This window comes from Spermophilus citellus, assembly GCF_964194105.1.
Source record: "Spermophilus citellus genome assembly, chromosome: 10".
Classification (NCBI taxonomy): domain Eukaryota; kingdom Metazoa; phylum Chordata; class Mammalia; order Rodentia; family Sciuridae; genus Spermophilus; species Spermophilus citellus.
Window position 1 is genome coordinate 5915269 of NC_138197.1, and position 15679 is coordinate 5930947.

At 52.7% G+C, this 15679-nt stretch overlaps 1 long non-coding RNA gene across 1 annotated transcript; it reads right to left on the reverse strand.

The window, feature by feature from the left end:
• Nucleotides 1–13141: 13141 nt before the first annotated feature.
• On the reverse strand, nt 13142–15434 carry LOC308658909. The gene is made up of 3 exons (XR_014024253.1): nt 14738–15434; nt 14279–14557; nt 13142–13495 (listed from the first exon to the last, which is right to left on the reverse strand). It is a non-coding gene; the product is annotated as an uncharacterized lncRNA (long non-coding RNA).
• Between the last annotated feature and the right edge of the window lie 245 nt (nt 15435–15679).

The window sequence follows — 15679 nt, forward strand, 5'->3', positions numbered from 1 at the left end:
AAGGCCAGGACCTCGGGGGAGGTGAGTAAACATTTGCCTGGGTCAGTGTTTAAGGAGGTGCCCCAAACCAGTAATAAGCTAAATCATATTTTAGTGCAATATTTTAAAATAAACACTAGTTCAAAAATAAATAAATAAGTAAATACATAAAAACTAAGATGAACAAAGTATCACCATGGTACACCACACTTCTAGATTCTAGATCCATCTACCTGGGTCTGTTCAGATGTTCTTAGGTTCCTAATTCCCCTTCTGGTCTTTATTGGGCAGGTGCCAGCCAGCCCAGTCCAGGGGAAGGGTGCAAGTGAGGCCCGTAGACCTGCCTTCCATCAACATGAGGAGGAGCAAGGAAGCCTTTCTGGACAGTAACTTATGTGTTTGTGCACCCGTCATAAAATTTAAAAAATTTAAGTCTATTGAGGAAAAAAGAGAGCTGAACAAGCAGAAGATGGAAACAAGGGATAGGAACATGGGTGTTCACAGAAGAATAAGAAGATTTGGAAACTTCTTGAGAAAGCCTTCTGCTTTTGTTTGCTTGCTTTTTCAGAAAGTACCCAAGGGTTGGCAAAACCAAGAACAAAACATTTTCAGTTTTAATCAGCTTCACTTTTCAAACACAACACTGCTATAATAAATGCAGATTCGGGTGCTGTGGAGTCTCCACTGGAGAACTGTGCACCTGGTTTGAAACTCAACGGATTCAGTCTCAGGCACACACCCATCCCAAACTTATGTGCATCTGTCTGTCCCTGCCCAGTGGGGCAGGATAATTGGTCAGCAGAGATATTTCTACCTAGGAAGAGACAGGAAATGATTGTGAACCAGATGTTGGTTGATGCATTCATTGGTTAAAACTCTTCCTTAAAAAATGGGATTAGGGCAGGTGACACATACCTGTAATTGCAGCAGCTCAGGAGGCTGAGGTAGGAGGATCGAAGGTTCATAGCCAGCCTCAGCAATTTATCGAGGCCCTAAGCAACTCAGTGAGACCCTATCTTGAAATAGAATATTTTTTAAAAAGGGCTGGGGATGTAGCTCAGTAGTAAAGTGCCCTGGGTTCAATCCTGGTACAAAAAAAAAATTGATGGGGGAAGAAACAAGAACCCTATTTCTGTACATTGGAATTTGTACACTGAAACCATTTTGGTTGCCATAAAATATATTCTTAAATTAAATGAATGATAGTAAGATACTTACAGGCATTTATTCAGTCATTCTTCCAAATTTTTAAAAAATGAATTTGAGTCTATTTAGAAATCTAAGGCTCTTTGTGGCCAATTATTTGTGGTGTGTCTAAACCCACTGCTGAGGAAAACTGGTTCTATCAGTGAGGACAGGGCGGGGCTGGGTCAGGTAAAAGCAGAGGACAGTCAGGGAGTAGAGGGACCCCATTTCCAAAAGAAATGCTAGCAGAAGCTAGAAAGTGAGTTTTGTTTCAAGTTTTCAGGCAAACAATGCTTTTGAAAAATGGATTCCATAATTTGTTATATTAATGATATTCTTTAAATTATTACTAAAAATACCAGCCAAGTCAAACGATAAGGGAGAAATCCTTTATGTCCTTCCCTTTATCTGTGGACTTCATTCGAGAAATCCCTGAGTTTTCAGCACCTCGGTTTTTTGTTGTTTTGCCAAAAAGTAACTTTCCAGCTCCACAGTATATTAATGCAGAATAGAAATAAAGATGCTTGGAAAAAAAAATCTTTCAAGCACAAAAGGAGATGGTTTTCAACAGATAATTTTACATATTTACATATTTTACCTTAAGCATTTTGTAGTCTCTGCCTACTGGTGAATGGATCAGATTTTTACACGCTTTCCAAATGAACCCAGTTTGGCTTCTAAGCTTTTGCAAGGACGGGAAATGAATTCCAATTTTTTCTTTTCTTTTTTTTTTCCACTTCATTTTCGCATCTTCACATTTCCTTATTTCACACGGTTTAAAATAAAACGCCTCCAGCATTATTTTTCCTTTCTCAAGAGCAAAGTGAATGTGACTTTTCCGAGGGGTCACAGGATGCCCGGGAGGCCTGTGGGTGTTGCTGGACGGCTGCCTGCTTTCAGCTTGACTGAAGGGCTTGTCAGAGTTTTCATCTCCTAAGAAAGGAGCCCCCGGCGCTGGCCAGAAGCAGGAGAGGCAGCAGTGTGAGCCCCACGCTGGTTCTTTCCCACTGACATCAAATCCTGAGGTTTTAAAATTAATCCCACACAAAGACAGCCCTTCATTGTGGTGCCTGTTTGAAATTAGACGAGCAATAATGACCTTTCTAAGATGTCTCGTTGTTAAGGTAACCCCCTGTTGGAGCAGAAAGGCTGCAGGGGGAAGTACCCCCTACGTGGTGAGATGCCCCCGCAGCCAGTCAAGGTGATTGCCTGGGGCAGGGTGTAAGCGGAGGGTGCCAGGCGACAAGAAGCGGCCTCCATCCCAGATGGCTGGGCTGCCTCCGTGACCCCGAGCCGCTGTGGCTTCCCGGATCTGAGTCTCTGACTGTCCCCAGCTAACAACAGCTCTAGGTCACGCAGATTCCTTGAGTTCTAACCAGTGTTTTTGTTAAAGGGAACTGGAGACATTAACTGAACATTTGATTAGTAAAGAAAGGAAAAAAAAAAAAACCAGCAGCCATTCCACCAAGGACGAGAACCCCCCGGGGGCACCAAATGGGAACCAGGCAGGCAGAGCTGTGCAGCTGCCCACCTCTGCTTGGGGAGTTTTTGTGCCCATTCCCCCCACCCCCCACCCCAGCACTGTGGCTTCCACAGCAAATTGCTGTTCTTGGAACATGCATGGAGTCCTGCTTGGGCCAGCCTAGATTCTGGAAGCTGCCTCTATGGATGATGGCACCTTAAACATCCTTCATACCCCGTCCTGGAGAGTGGGTACCCAACCATGATCTGTGCACCAACCATGGGCTCTTCACACCGCAAGTCAGAAAACGTTTCCCAGGGAAAACAAACATTTCATGGCTGTGTTCCTGCACATTAATAGTGACAGGAATACGGGAAGTTTAAGTGGTTTGAATGTGACCTTCTTACCAGACTAGACTGGAATAACAATTTCATTATTTTCAATAACTGCTATGCTTCTAAATAAGTCGATATTATAATCACTACCATTAGGGACTCCATTTGAAGCCCTGGTTTTGCCCCAGTGGTCCTGGTGGCCCTGTGGCCAGCACAGGGGACTTGAGCTTCACAGAAAAAAAAAAGTGCATGTGAAGTATTGTTATTTGTTCTGGACACCCTGAGCGGCTGCTGTATTGGCCTGGTATTCTTATTTGGAGAAGGATTCTGCAGTGTAAGTTTTTGAGATTCCAAAGTGGGGCCTACTTTGCAAAGGTTTTATCTCATTCAAGCTGCTTCTTTTAACCCTTGGCAATGATTTTGAAGAGAAGAGGCCCGTGAAGACAGTCTGAGTATTTTATAAACAACTAAAGCTGATTTATCAAAAGAGTGCTTTTTAGAGCCTAATGGTCTCTGTCAAACTCCTTCTCTATTCTGGGTGTTGGAGAATGTGCCGGTCCTTGCATTCGGCAAGTCACAATGATGCCTCCTTCTCTGTTTTAATATATTTCACCTCGCTGAGGCAGCTGAGGCAGACGGATCAGAAGCTCACAAGGAAAACCGATGCCCTTTCCCACAGCTAAATTAACCAGAATCTCGTGGAAAACAATCCAAGCCTTGTAGGAAAGGGGAGCCATTAAAATGTGCCCTGAGTGATGGACTGCACCCAATCTTGCAGCCTCGCTCACTCAGCAGCAGCAGACAGGAGGCTGCTCCCTGGGATGGAGGGAGCCTTGTTGTAGTGCCACAATTAAAATCAGCTCATCTGCCAAAAAATAAAAGGGAGGAGGGAAGAAGGAGAACATCAAAGACAGATTGAAATGTGTAGTTAGTAATAAGAGTGGTCTCCTCTTGAACCAAAGCCTGCAGCGATTCACGGCCCCCTTGTTAATGAGAAATTTTGACCTCTGGTTTGTAAGTTAAACTTGTAATCCCAGCTAATGAAGTAAATCACTTCCAACTTGAGTCTGTTGTTCCTCCTCTGCTTTGCACACTGGGTCTGAGAGCGAGGGTCCAAGTCCACACCTGCAAATCGAGGGGAAATAAAATTATTTGGGGACTGGGCCATTTCTCGCAGGGTGAGGATGTGCGTATAGTAATTCCGAAGGCTTGTGTTGTGGGCCTGTAAATTGTTTGATGGTAACCGGTGTATTGATAAGAGAGAGAACCCGTGAGACTCTGGATTGAATGACACTGTGCAGGGAGGTAAGCCAGGGGACCCTACACGCTGCACTTCTTCATTTAGTGTCAAGGATTAAACATCTAGTCCAGGGCTTTGCATGTGATAGAAATTGAGGCATATTTGCTGGAGAAATACTACTGAAGGAAGGAAAAAGTATATGGGTGCTTTAGGGCTTGCAGGGAGAAAAGCACAGTAAGAAATGTGAGTCCAAGAAAGGCAGGGCTGAGGGGTCTGCGAGCTGACTGACGTCCAGCTTTATTGAGAATTGGGGAGAAGGAAAAGAAAAGCCATTGTAAGACACTGGCTGCAGCTGAGAGGCCAAGGGGCTTTCTTCTTATAGTGACAGGCTCTAGCTTCGAGAAAAGGTCTAAAAAGTTGCCCTATTTTAATTGTGTGTGTGTGGGGGGGGAAGTAGGATATTAGGCTATTGTTTTGTCTTAAAGGGATTTCATCCTGAGAGCTGTTGACGTTCTGTTTAATACTCAGAGAGACCCAGGTTTGTTTGACTCAATGACAGATCCCATTCTGTTTCTCCCAACAAGTCAAAATGCTCTCAGTGTTTTCCAGATTACTTTCTAAATTACCTTTGCTTCTGATTGGATAGCAGGATTATTTCATTTTCTGCCAGGAGACAACAGAGAAGAGCAGTGTGGTGTCACCCCAGGGCAGTGACCTTTGGGGACGAGCTGTTTTGAGGTGAATCTTCTGGTTTGGGGATGGGAGAGTGTTATTCATTCCCACAAGTGGAGAATGCCTTCTGAAAGCTTAGGGCACCACCCTCCATCCTAGGATAGGGGGGAGGTGGCAGTCCCTTTAACCTCCTGGAACCACTAGCAACCAGCAGGTGAGGGCTGGGTCCTGCCCACCAGGTCTTTCTGTCAATTTTAAGCCCCACCACAGAAAATAGCTTTTATTCAGAAAATGAGGAGACACTGGCCCGTCCCTCCACCCCCTCTTATACTGGACATTCTTATTCATTTCATAGCCTATGGTAGGCTTCAACTAAAAGGTTTCTGGGACTTTCTTCAAGCTCTCTGGGCACAAAGAGAAGGTTGGGGTGGGGTTGTTTTTAAACCATTGACTCCTGTTATTTCTGTTGAAGGGCACCTAGCCAGAGCCTCCTTGTGTCTCTTTGGTTTTTTATTAGACAAAGCAAAGCATTTCAGCATTTGTCCTCTTCGTATGACCCTGCAGAGAGAGCTGTGGGGTGACCCCTCACCACCCCAGGCAAGAAGAGTCACTGACCAGTGTCTGAAATCTGAGGACGTCTGGGGCCTGAGGCTGGGCATTTGGATCTACTGCAAACAGCAGCACATTATACATAAAGTGATTTAAATAATCTAATTTTTCCTCTAAATTTGAGCATGTATGAAATGCTAATTTCGTCAACAAGTGGAGAAATCGCCACCGTGAATCTGTTCTCAGACTGTGTACCTGGGACGTGGAGAAGCCAGTTGAGAGGGGCTGGGGATTATGATCATGGTTTATTAGCAGCACAGACTTTTCCCTTTGTTTCTATTCATTTAATTCAAAGCGAAACAACTCAGCATGCAAAACTAAAATTAGCTGGGGGGAAAAAAAAGGTGTAAGTGAATAAACAGGCAGATCCATTAGAGTCGATGGGTTATCGGATCCCTTGCCACTCCTCAGACAGCGGCCTATTAAAACTGGTAATGTCTGCTGCCAGCGGTGCCCCTGGCAAAGAAAGAAGGCCGAGGCAGGCCTATTTCACATGCATCAGACACAAGAATTAAATAGACGAATGTTCCCTAAAAGACTGAAGTACATCTCTTTCTGACGTTCATCTCAGGCAAAAATTCATTGATCTCAGTATGTCCCTTGGCAATTATAAAATATTAAATCCAAGTCACACTTTTCTAGTTGGCTTAATTTTTTCTCTTTTCCCAGCTTTCTATTTGATCAATTTTAACAAGTTAGAAATAGCATCTAATAATAAAAAGTACAGAGTTTAAAAGTTGGTTCTTTTGACACTCTTTCCTTTATATTTTGTTTGGGGTTTGTGTTAACTCTGGGTGCCATAAAATGACTCGAGTGCTATTTTAACAAACAGAAAGCATGTAAGTGAGCCAGAAGGTTCTTTATGGAGAATGATATTCATTAGGACGCATCCGATGAAAAGGACACAGCCTGGCTTTAAAGATTTTTTTTTAGCACATGCCCAAACAGCCTTCTTATTGTTTTGTAGTCATTAATGTTCCCCTATTCCAAAGTTACCATGTGGTTTAATCTGGGAGTATCTGGTAGGGCTAGAGGTTTGAATGTACTCCACTGAGATTTACAAAAGATGTGTATCCCTTTCCCAATTTTTATGCATATGTAATTTTTAGCGTTTGATGTTTGTTAATTCAGAATATAACATAAATGCTAGCATACACACATAAAATGCAGAATTTGGGAGACTATTTTCATTAGAATATCAATACGGGAATCCTCTGGGGGGAAAGTTTGCATAATAGTAACTTTACTCCCCAGCTTTCCTTGCCATAAATTAGGAGAACATTCCCCCCAAATTGATGAGTCCATTTTTATACAAGATAGAATAATTTTATATGGAATAGTAAATTCTTCTAAAAAATTAAACCATACACACACATTTGAGTTTTCCCTATGGGAACAGACAATTGTTAATTGTCTACCGGATACCCATTCCTTTATTAAATGTTTTATATATATTTCATTTAACTTTTCCCACAAATCTGTGAGATCACAGTTTTGTCTCTGCTTTTCAGATAACGAATCCAAGGGTTCCACGACCCAGCAACTTCCCTCTCTGGCCAACCAGGCTAGTCCTGGGGGAGTTTTGTACAGCAGGATCAGAAAGAAAAGGAGAGGGAAGAGATGGTCAGGTTCAAGAGGGAGGGGCCCGGGGAAAGGTGCCGTGGAGTGCTGGAAAGACAGGCCACTGAAGTATTCCAGAGAAGAACCTGGTCATCTGGGACAGGAGGAAGAAGCAGTCCTGTGGTCTGTGTATCGCCCTCAGAGTGTTTCAGGAATGTCAGGGTCGGACTTGCCTTACTTTGAAATTACATGTAGGTGGACGGATTGTGTTCCTTTGTCTGAGACACTGCCCTGAGACAGGACCGTCTGGGTGATGGCTTTATGAGTGGCCAATTATAAACATTTCAAAGAGAATTTGAAATCCAGTTTTGAAGGCTCTAAGTCTGGTGGCTTCTGGGCTCCTAATAGGCCTCGCCGGGACTTCTACAGGAGCCTCAGGTACAGAATTTGCTCTTTGTGGCTGCCCCTATCATTCTCTTCCTAATCCTGCTCTTTCTTGCAAATCCCTCTGTCTCTGTCTCACCATGAGAGGGAGACAGAACAGGAGAGGAGGGGAGGGGAGAGAGAGCAGGAGAGGAGGGGAGAGGGAGAGGGAGAGAGAGCAGGAGAGGAGGGGAGGGGAGAGAGAGCAGGAGAGGAGGGGAGAGGGAGAGGGAGAGAGAGCAGGAGAGGAGGGGAGAGGGAGAGAGAGTGGGAGAGGAGGGGAGAGGGAGAGAGAGTGGGAGAGGAGGGGAGAGGGAGAGAGCAGGAGAGGAGGGGAGAGGGAGAGAGCAGGAGAGGAGGGGAGAGGGAGAGAGCAGGAGAGGAGGGGAGAGGGAGAGAGAGCAGGAGAGGAGGGGAGAGGGAGAGAGAGCAGGAGAGGAGGGGAGAGGGAGAGGGAGAGAGAGCAGGAGAGGAGGGGAGAGGGAGAGAGAGTGGGAGAGGAGGGGAGAGGGAGAGAGACCAGGAGAGGAGGGGAGAGGGAGAGAGCAGGAGAGGAGGGGAGAGGGAGAGAGCAGGAGAGGAGGGGAGAGGGAGAGAGCAGGAGAGGAGGGGAGAGGGAGAGAGAGTGGGAGAGGAGGGGAGAGGGAGAGAGAGTGGGAGAGGAGGGGAGAGGGAGAGAGCAGGAGAGGAGGGGAGAGGGAGAGAGAGTGGGAGAGGAGGGGAGAGGGAGAGAGAGTGGGAGAGGAGGGGAGAGGGAGAGAGCAGGAGAGGAGGGGAGAGGGAGAGAGAGTGGGAGAGGAGGGGAGAGGGAGAGAGAGTGGGAGAGGAGGGGAGAGGGAGAGAGCAGGAGAGGAGGGGAGAGGGAGAGAGCAGGAGAGGAGGGGAGAGGGAGAGAGCAGGAGAGGAGGGGAGAGGGAGAGAGAGCAGGAGAGGAGGGGAGAGGGAGAGAGAGCAGGAGAGGAGGGGAGAGGGAGAGAGAGCAGGAGAGGAGGGGAGAGGGAGAGGGAGAGAGAGCAGGAGAGGAGGGGAGAGGGAGAGAGAGTGGGAGAGGAGGGGAGAGGGAGAGAGACCAGGAGAGGAGGGGAGAGGGAGAGAGCAGGAGAGGAGGGGAGAGGGAGAGAGCAGGAGAGGAGGGGAGAGGGAGAGAGCAGGAGAGGAGGGGAGAGGGAGAGAGAGCAGGAGAGGAGGGGAGAGGGAGAGGGAGAGAGAGCAGGAGAGGAGGGGAGAGGGAGAGAGAGTGGGAGAGGAGGGGAGAGGGAGAGAGACCAGGAGAGGAGGGGAGAGGGAGAGAGCAGGAGAGGAGGGGAGAGGGAGAGAGCAGGAGAGGAGGGGAGAGGGAGAGAGCAGGAGAGGAGGGGAGAGGGAGAGAGAGCAGGAGAGGAGGGGAGAGGGAGAGAGAGTGGGAGAGGAGGGGAGAGGGAGAGAGAGTGGGAGAGGAGGGGAGAGGGAGAGAGCGTGGGAGAGGAGGGGAGAGGGAGAGAGCAGGAGAGGAGGGGAGAGGGAGAGAGCAGGAGAGGAGGGGAAGGGAGAGGGAGAGAGCAGGAGAGGAGGGGAGAGGGAGAGAGAGCAGGAGAGGAGGGTAGAGGGAGATAGAGTAGGAGAGGGGGGGTGGGAGAGAGTAGGAGAGGAGGGGAGAGGGAGACAGAGTAGGAGAGGAGGGGAGAGGGAGAGAGAGCAGGAGAGGAGGGGAGGGGAGAGGGAGAGAGAGCAGGAGAGGAGGGGAGGGGAGAGGGAGAGCCAGAGAAGAAAAAGGAAGGGGGAAGGAAGGGGAGGAGGAGAGGGGCAGGGACTTGGGGAGGGGAGGAGAGGAGAGGAGAGGGGAGAAGGAAGGAGGGGAGGGGAAGGGAGGAGGGGAGGGAAGGGGAGGAGGGGAGGGAAGGGAGGAGGGGAGGGAAGGGAGGAGGGAGGAGGGGAGGGAAGGGGAGGAGGGGAGGGAAGGGGAGGAGGGAGGAGGGGAGAGAAGGGGAGGAGGGGAGGGAAGGGGAGGAGGGGAGGGGAGGACTGGAGAGGAGAGGGGAGGAGGAGAGGGGAGGGGAGGGGAGGGAGAAAGAGAGGGGAAGGAAAGAGGGGAGGGGAGGGGAGGGGAGACAGAAGACAAACTGAGGGAGGTGGAGGGGGAGAGCCAGCGAGAAGGGAGGAGGGCGGGACAGGAGTGGGATAGGGCTGGCCCTTGAGCCAGAGAGTGGAGGCCACCTGTGGGCCAGGGCAGAGCGGATGCCCAGTGCTGCTGACTCCAGGACATCTGGCAGGAGCCCTGTGCAGGTGCCTTGCACCTGGGAGCAGCCCTCTGCTCTCCTCCAGAGAAACCTCCCTGGCCAGCGCCAGGCCGTGCGTCCCTGAGGGGCTGAGGAGGGCACTGTGGTGGTGTGACCTTGGTTCCGCCCACTGGTTTGCCCTCTCTGTAGGCTCCTGGGTGCACCAGTTCCGGTCTGACTCCTGTCACCCCAGGGTTCCCAGCACAGACCTTGTGTGTGTGTGTGTGTGTGTGTGTGTGTGTGTGTGTGTATACGCGCGCGCCTGGTGACTGGTGACTGCTCGTCCTCGAGTTAACGCCCTCTGACAGCCCTGTGGGGTCATGGCCCTGGGAGTTTGGGGTCCGCGGCTGGCTCTGAGCCTGTGCCTGCTGCATGGGGGAACACAGGCTCCTACAGGAGGCCCTGAGAGCTGATGGTGGTGTCCAGCCCCCTCTCCCAGCCCCCGCCCTGTGCTCCCACAGGACCCATGAGTGGCCAGGGCACCTGCCACCGGGACACTCAGGCTGGAGTTTCTGCGTCTGGAGTTGGGGAGCCACTGCCAGCGGGTGGTTGGTGCCCTCCTGGCCTGGCGGGTGGCATGTCTCCCTGGTGGCTGCTGGGTACCAGCGGCCACTCCCATCCCTGCCTTCTTTCCTTCTGAGCCAGTCGTCTTTTCTTGGTGGCAGGAGGGAGTTGGCACATCCTGGGTGCTGCTGATCCTTTGTGCTTAATCTGTCACAGACACTTCCTCGCCACGGCGTCACTTGTCTGGGGATGTTTTTCAGCCTCTAGAAGTCCTTAAGATGCACCAGCTGAGTGCCAGTCAGCACCCTTCGCCCTCCAGGGTCGGGCATGCAGCAGGCACTCCCCAGGCTGCCAGCTGACCCTGAATGGTGTCCCCTCTGCGCCAGGAGACCCAGTGCCCATGGGAGCCTCTGGGCTCAGCTGCAACTTGGTAAACCCCGGCCAGCCGGGTGCTCCTGGCCACCCCTTCCCCTTCCTTTGTCCTCTGTCCCCGGCACCCGCTGGTCACCTGAGGAGGGGTCAGCAGAGACGCCTGGCTGGCGACCCGGTCCCCCATTCTCATCTGCCCATCCCAATACCTAGTCAGCCAGAAAGGACCCCTGGGTCCTCAGGTCCAGGGCCAGCTCAGCCTGCTGGTTGGCAGCTGCAGGCTGGCCCCTCCAGAGCTCAGCAGCTTCCTGGTCCCTTGGATGCCGTAGCCCACCCAGACCCGGAGACTGTGAGCGGCAGAAGCAGGCGCTGGCCGCCTCCCTGCCCAGGTGGGTGTGCAGCCCCCCTCGCTGGATGGGGTGGCCAGGCAGGCTCAGGACAGAGTGTCCACTGGGAGGCCACGCAGCGGGGCGGGGGTGGGCAGGTGGGTCTGCAGACTGGGGAACGAGGTGCTGGATGACATGTCATGTGGGGTTAGGTGGCCAACAGCTTCGGGGTGTCTTCTCTCCCGTGTGGCCACTCCAGCGTCCTCAGTCTGCTGCTGCGGGGCATCCACAACCCACTGCAGAAGGGCCCAGGCAGAGGCTCCCTCTGCACACACAGGCTGCTCCCCAGACCTGGACTGGCCAGGCCCACAGGCTGGGGGCAGCAGATTTTTCCAAACTCCCTGGGTGGTCCCAAGGGGGCCAGGTGAGCACCACGGCCCTAAGGCTGCTGAGCTGGCCCAGTGCTGGGGGCTGTGTGGGGTCCGGCGGGCCCAGCCTGGTGCCTGCTGAGCACCTGGGAGGGGAGGGCTCCTCCCCAAGGTTCTCCTCTGGGGGCTCCTGGCACCCCCACACCCACCTTCCGGGACATTGCCCCGCGCTGGGGACATTGAAGCTGCCTAAAACAATGTGGTGTTTCGTGGTCTACAGCAGCCTCCACGGGCCTCTGGGGGCTCTGTGCGGGTCACCGAGGTTCTCATAATGGCCTTGCCAGATGGCCAGCCAGGGAAACAGGCCACGCAGAGGGCAGGGCTGCAGCTGGTGCTCTGGCCCTGCCCACCAGTGCTGAGGGACAGTGCCCACGTCCCCCAGATTCGGGCCGGAAGCTGGGTGCTTGCTCTGGTGAGTCTTCCTTCCTGGGGTCCCGATACTTCAGGGGCGTCATTCACACTCTTTCTTTTCTCCCTCTGCCCCTCGACACCCTCCGCCTGAGCCCTGGGAGGGGCTGCGGAATGATCCCTCCGCTAAGCGCCCACGGCGCTGCCTGCTTGTTTTAGTTAAAAGCCAGGGACAAAGTATTCTTGCGGGTCAGCGACAATGTTGCATTCTGCACGCAAACCCGGCTGCCGCTGTTGCTGCAAATTCCAAGGGGAATTCAGTAGTCTTTCCCTGGTTCTAGTATAAACTTCTAAGTTTTTGGTAAGTTTGGAATGTTATTTTTTCCTCCCAGCAAGTCCCTGTGCCCCTGGTTAAGGCGGTATCGTTTCAAGGCACAGCACCAAGGAAGGGTCTGGCCTGCTGGGGATTTTCGGTGTAGATGGGTGCGGGATGTGTCACGCTGTGGGCTTCCGTTGGGCAGGGAGGGGTCGACCGACCATCTTCATGGTGGGCCCAGCTCAGGAGGTGGCTTCACACTGCTGTGACAGCCTCCCGCACAAACAGGCCATGGCTGCAGGCTGCAAGCCACATGGTGAACCGTGGGCATCTGTGTGGCTGGCAGCTCAGGACCATGAAGCTGGGTGCGGCCATGCTGGCTGCTGACATGCCTCTCGGAGTGGGGCTCTCCGAAATGCCCACACGCACGGGCAGCCACATTGCTGAGGCATAGAGATGCCGATATTCTGTTTCAAACAGTGGGTGCCAGACTCCTCCATGCAGCAGCAGCGAGACACGCTCCCCTGGGCACCGTGGGGGGACCGACTCACTGTCAGCAGCTCCGTGGGTTCCAAGTTGCTCAGTTTCAGCAGAGCTGCTGTGTGCGTGGTTGGATTGGCTCCTGCCTGGGAGGGACGATGCCAGGCTCCTCTTCCTGTCACCACCCTCAGAACACCTGGTCTTGCAGCGTCTGCCCCAGACTCAGCCCCTTCTGGCATCCACTCGTCCCTCTTCCCTCCCCTCGTCCTTCCTCCTCTGGCTCTGGGTGGGAGGGTCTGCCGGTGTGCGTATTGCCAGAGTCTTGCTTTGCTCCCAGAGCTGCCTTTCAGACGAAATGAAATTGTGGTATTTGGAACCAACCCCTGGAGCTGGTCCTGGGGAGCCTTTTCAGAGTTCTGGAAAGTCCCGGGTTTCTGAATGTCACAGGGAGAGGAGAGAAGGCTGCAGCCAGAGGTGGCTTTGTGTCCATGGGGCAGTAGACCAGGGCGGGGTGGCCATGTGGAGCCGGGCATCTGCGCCCACCAGGGCCTTCCTGCAGTTCCAGGGAGAGCCAAGGGGCGGTGGCAGAATTCAGAGGGAGGAGCAACCAGGCTGTTGATCCCCTGGCAACTCATCACGCAGCTTGGGTGAGGAGGGTCCCTCCGGCTGGGCCTCAGTTTCCCCACCTGTGCAGGGAAAGTGTTGGCACAGAGGTCTCTGTGCCCCTCTGCTTCCCCAGCCTGGACCCTGCTGTCTCCCTCTCGCCATCTCTTTGGCCACCAGCCGTGCAATGAGTGATACTCATGTGCCCGGGGTCCAGCTGCCGAGGGGGCTGTGCAGCGTGGAGGGAGTGACTGCCCTCTCTGTTCCTTGGCATTGGGGCTGTAGTCTACCTCATAGCTGTCACTGCTTGCCCAGGGGGTTGGGGCTGTCCACTGAGTTGACATCCCAGCTCCGGGGCTGTACGCCCTGCTCTTGGCACTTGCTCTCTCCAGAGGCTGCATCTGTAGGATGCGGGCGTGTGTTCATGTTCCAACACAGGCTCCTGGCAGGAGGCTCTTCCTTCTCTGGGCCTCTTTCTTTTCTGTTGGTCTAAGGCACCTGCCCCTGCATTGGGGACGGGAAGCATTTGGGGTGGTGGCCAGCTCCCAGAGAGCTAGAAATGAGCTGCCCGGGACAGCAGAGCCAGTGTTGGCCCTGCCTGCGGGCGCAGGGCTTCCACCCACACCACAGGGCGGAGCTCGGAGCCAGAGGGTCCCCAGGGGAGGGTCTCTGCTTCTAAAGGGAAAGTCCAAATGACGCCTCTCGAGAGGGTCGAATGAAGTACCCACAGCTCAAGAGGATTATTAGAAAGCTGATCACTTGTCAGGAAAAAGCAGCAACATTCAGGGGTGGACAGCGAGTCCAGTGTGAAGGAGGAGGGGTTCGGGAAGAAGCCAGGCCAGTGGCCGCGTCCAGCGCCGAGGGTCAGTGCCCTCCCTGACGCCCAGGGTGTGTGGGCAGCCAGGGAAGCCCAACTCCGTTCACATAACTCAGCGAAGCTGAGCGTGAGGGGAAGGCTTGGTAGCACCCCCAGCAGATGGACATGACCTTCGGAAAGGCAGATATTTAACACAGAGCCACAAAGATCTCAAGTGACGCCTTCCCTGCAGGGCTGACCCAAGGGCAGGTGACAGTGCTGGCAAGCGGGAAGGCGGGTTTCCAAAATGACTCAAGTTGGAAGAGAGAAAAAAATGGACAAACACAGCGCCCCCCGGAGCAGGGCCTGGTCGGGTCCCCACACTCACGGCCACAGAGGAGCAGAGAGAGTCCAGCCAGATTCCAGGAGAAAGGCCCATCCACACGTAAGCAGGGAACCGAGAACCACGATGGATGAACCCAAACGGGTGCAGACGAGGAGAGCCAGCCCCGGGCACAACACACTGCTGAGGACACACGGGCAGGGGCCTTGGGCGTGGCCAGCTCAGGGGCTCACGAGGTCGGAAAGAGGACCCCACGGCTGCGCTGAGCAAGGGACGCCCACCAGGGGACACCCACCAGGGGACTCCAGGCCTCAGGGTCGAGTTCTATAAAACATTAAAGAAAAAATAGCATCAGCCTCACTGAGTTCTCAGAAAACAGAGGAGGGGTAAAAAAGCATTTAAACGTATTCTGAGGCCCGGACACTCCTAATACTAAACCTGACAAAGACAGACGGACAGACATCCTCATGAACACAGATGTGAAAGGCTCCCTACGTCGCCCACCTGTGGTCCCAGCGGCTCACAGGCTGAGGGGGGGTCACAGGTTTGAGGCCAGTTTCAGCAACTTAGTGAAATAAAAAGGGCTGGGGATGTGGCTCAGAGGTACAGCTCCCTGGGTTCAATCCCCAGACTGTAAAAAAAACAAAATAAAATAGATTAGGTTAGCTTTGAAAAAAAACAAAACAAATATTTAAGAAAGAAATTAAAAACGTAGTCCAGGAATACATAAGAAGAATAACGTGCCAGGGTCGGGGGAGAGTCACCCCAGGAATGCAAGGTGAGTTCCATATTCAAGACCCATCGATTCAAGTCTTCACATTGGCATGAGGAAGGGGGAGAGAGGCCCACAGCTGAGAGCACCTGACGCCTGTTCAGCTAAACAGGAAAACTCTCACAGACCAGCAACAGGGGATTGCCCAAACTGGAAAAGCAGTGAGGGGCCTTCGTGGGAACCCACAGCTCACTCAGTGCCAGGTCCAGGGCTGTGCAGCCTGCCGTCAGGAGGGACGGAGGCCTGTCCTTGCCTCTGGCATCTCACCTCACCCTGCAGGGCCCAGCCAGCGTCCCAGGGCACACAGACACAGAAGCCACACGTGCTGGAGGAGAGGACCTAGGACCTTCCCATGGGGAACCCCAAAACTCATTCTGCAGAACTCTTCCAGACATGAGAATCCCATCTCAGAAGGTCACCGGACACAGGTCAGTGTCAACAGTCAGGGCGTCTCCACGTGCTAGTGGCCAAGATGGGACAAGCAAAATTTAGAATTTATTGCAGTGGTGTCTGCCACAGTCTGGCTGGGCACAATTCAGGAGCCACTTGTCAAGCAGAAATGAACTTTATTTTTAGAACACACACACACACACACACACACACACACACACACACACACACACACGGCACCACCACACAGCTCTTCAGGAATTCCCTCAGAGCCCAACTGCCAC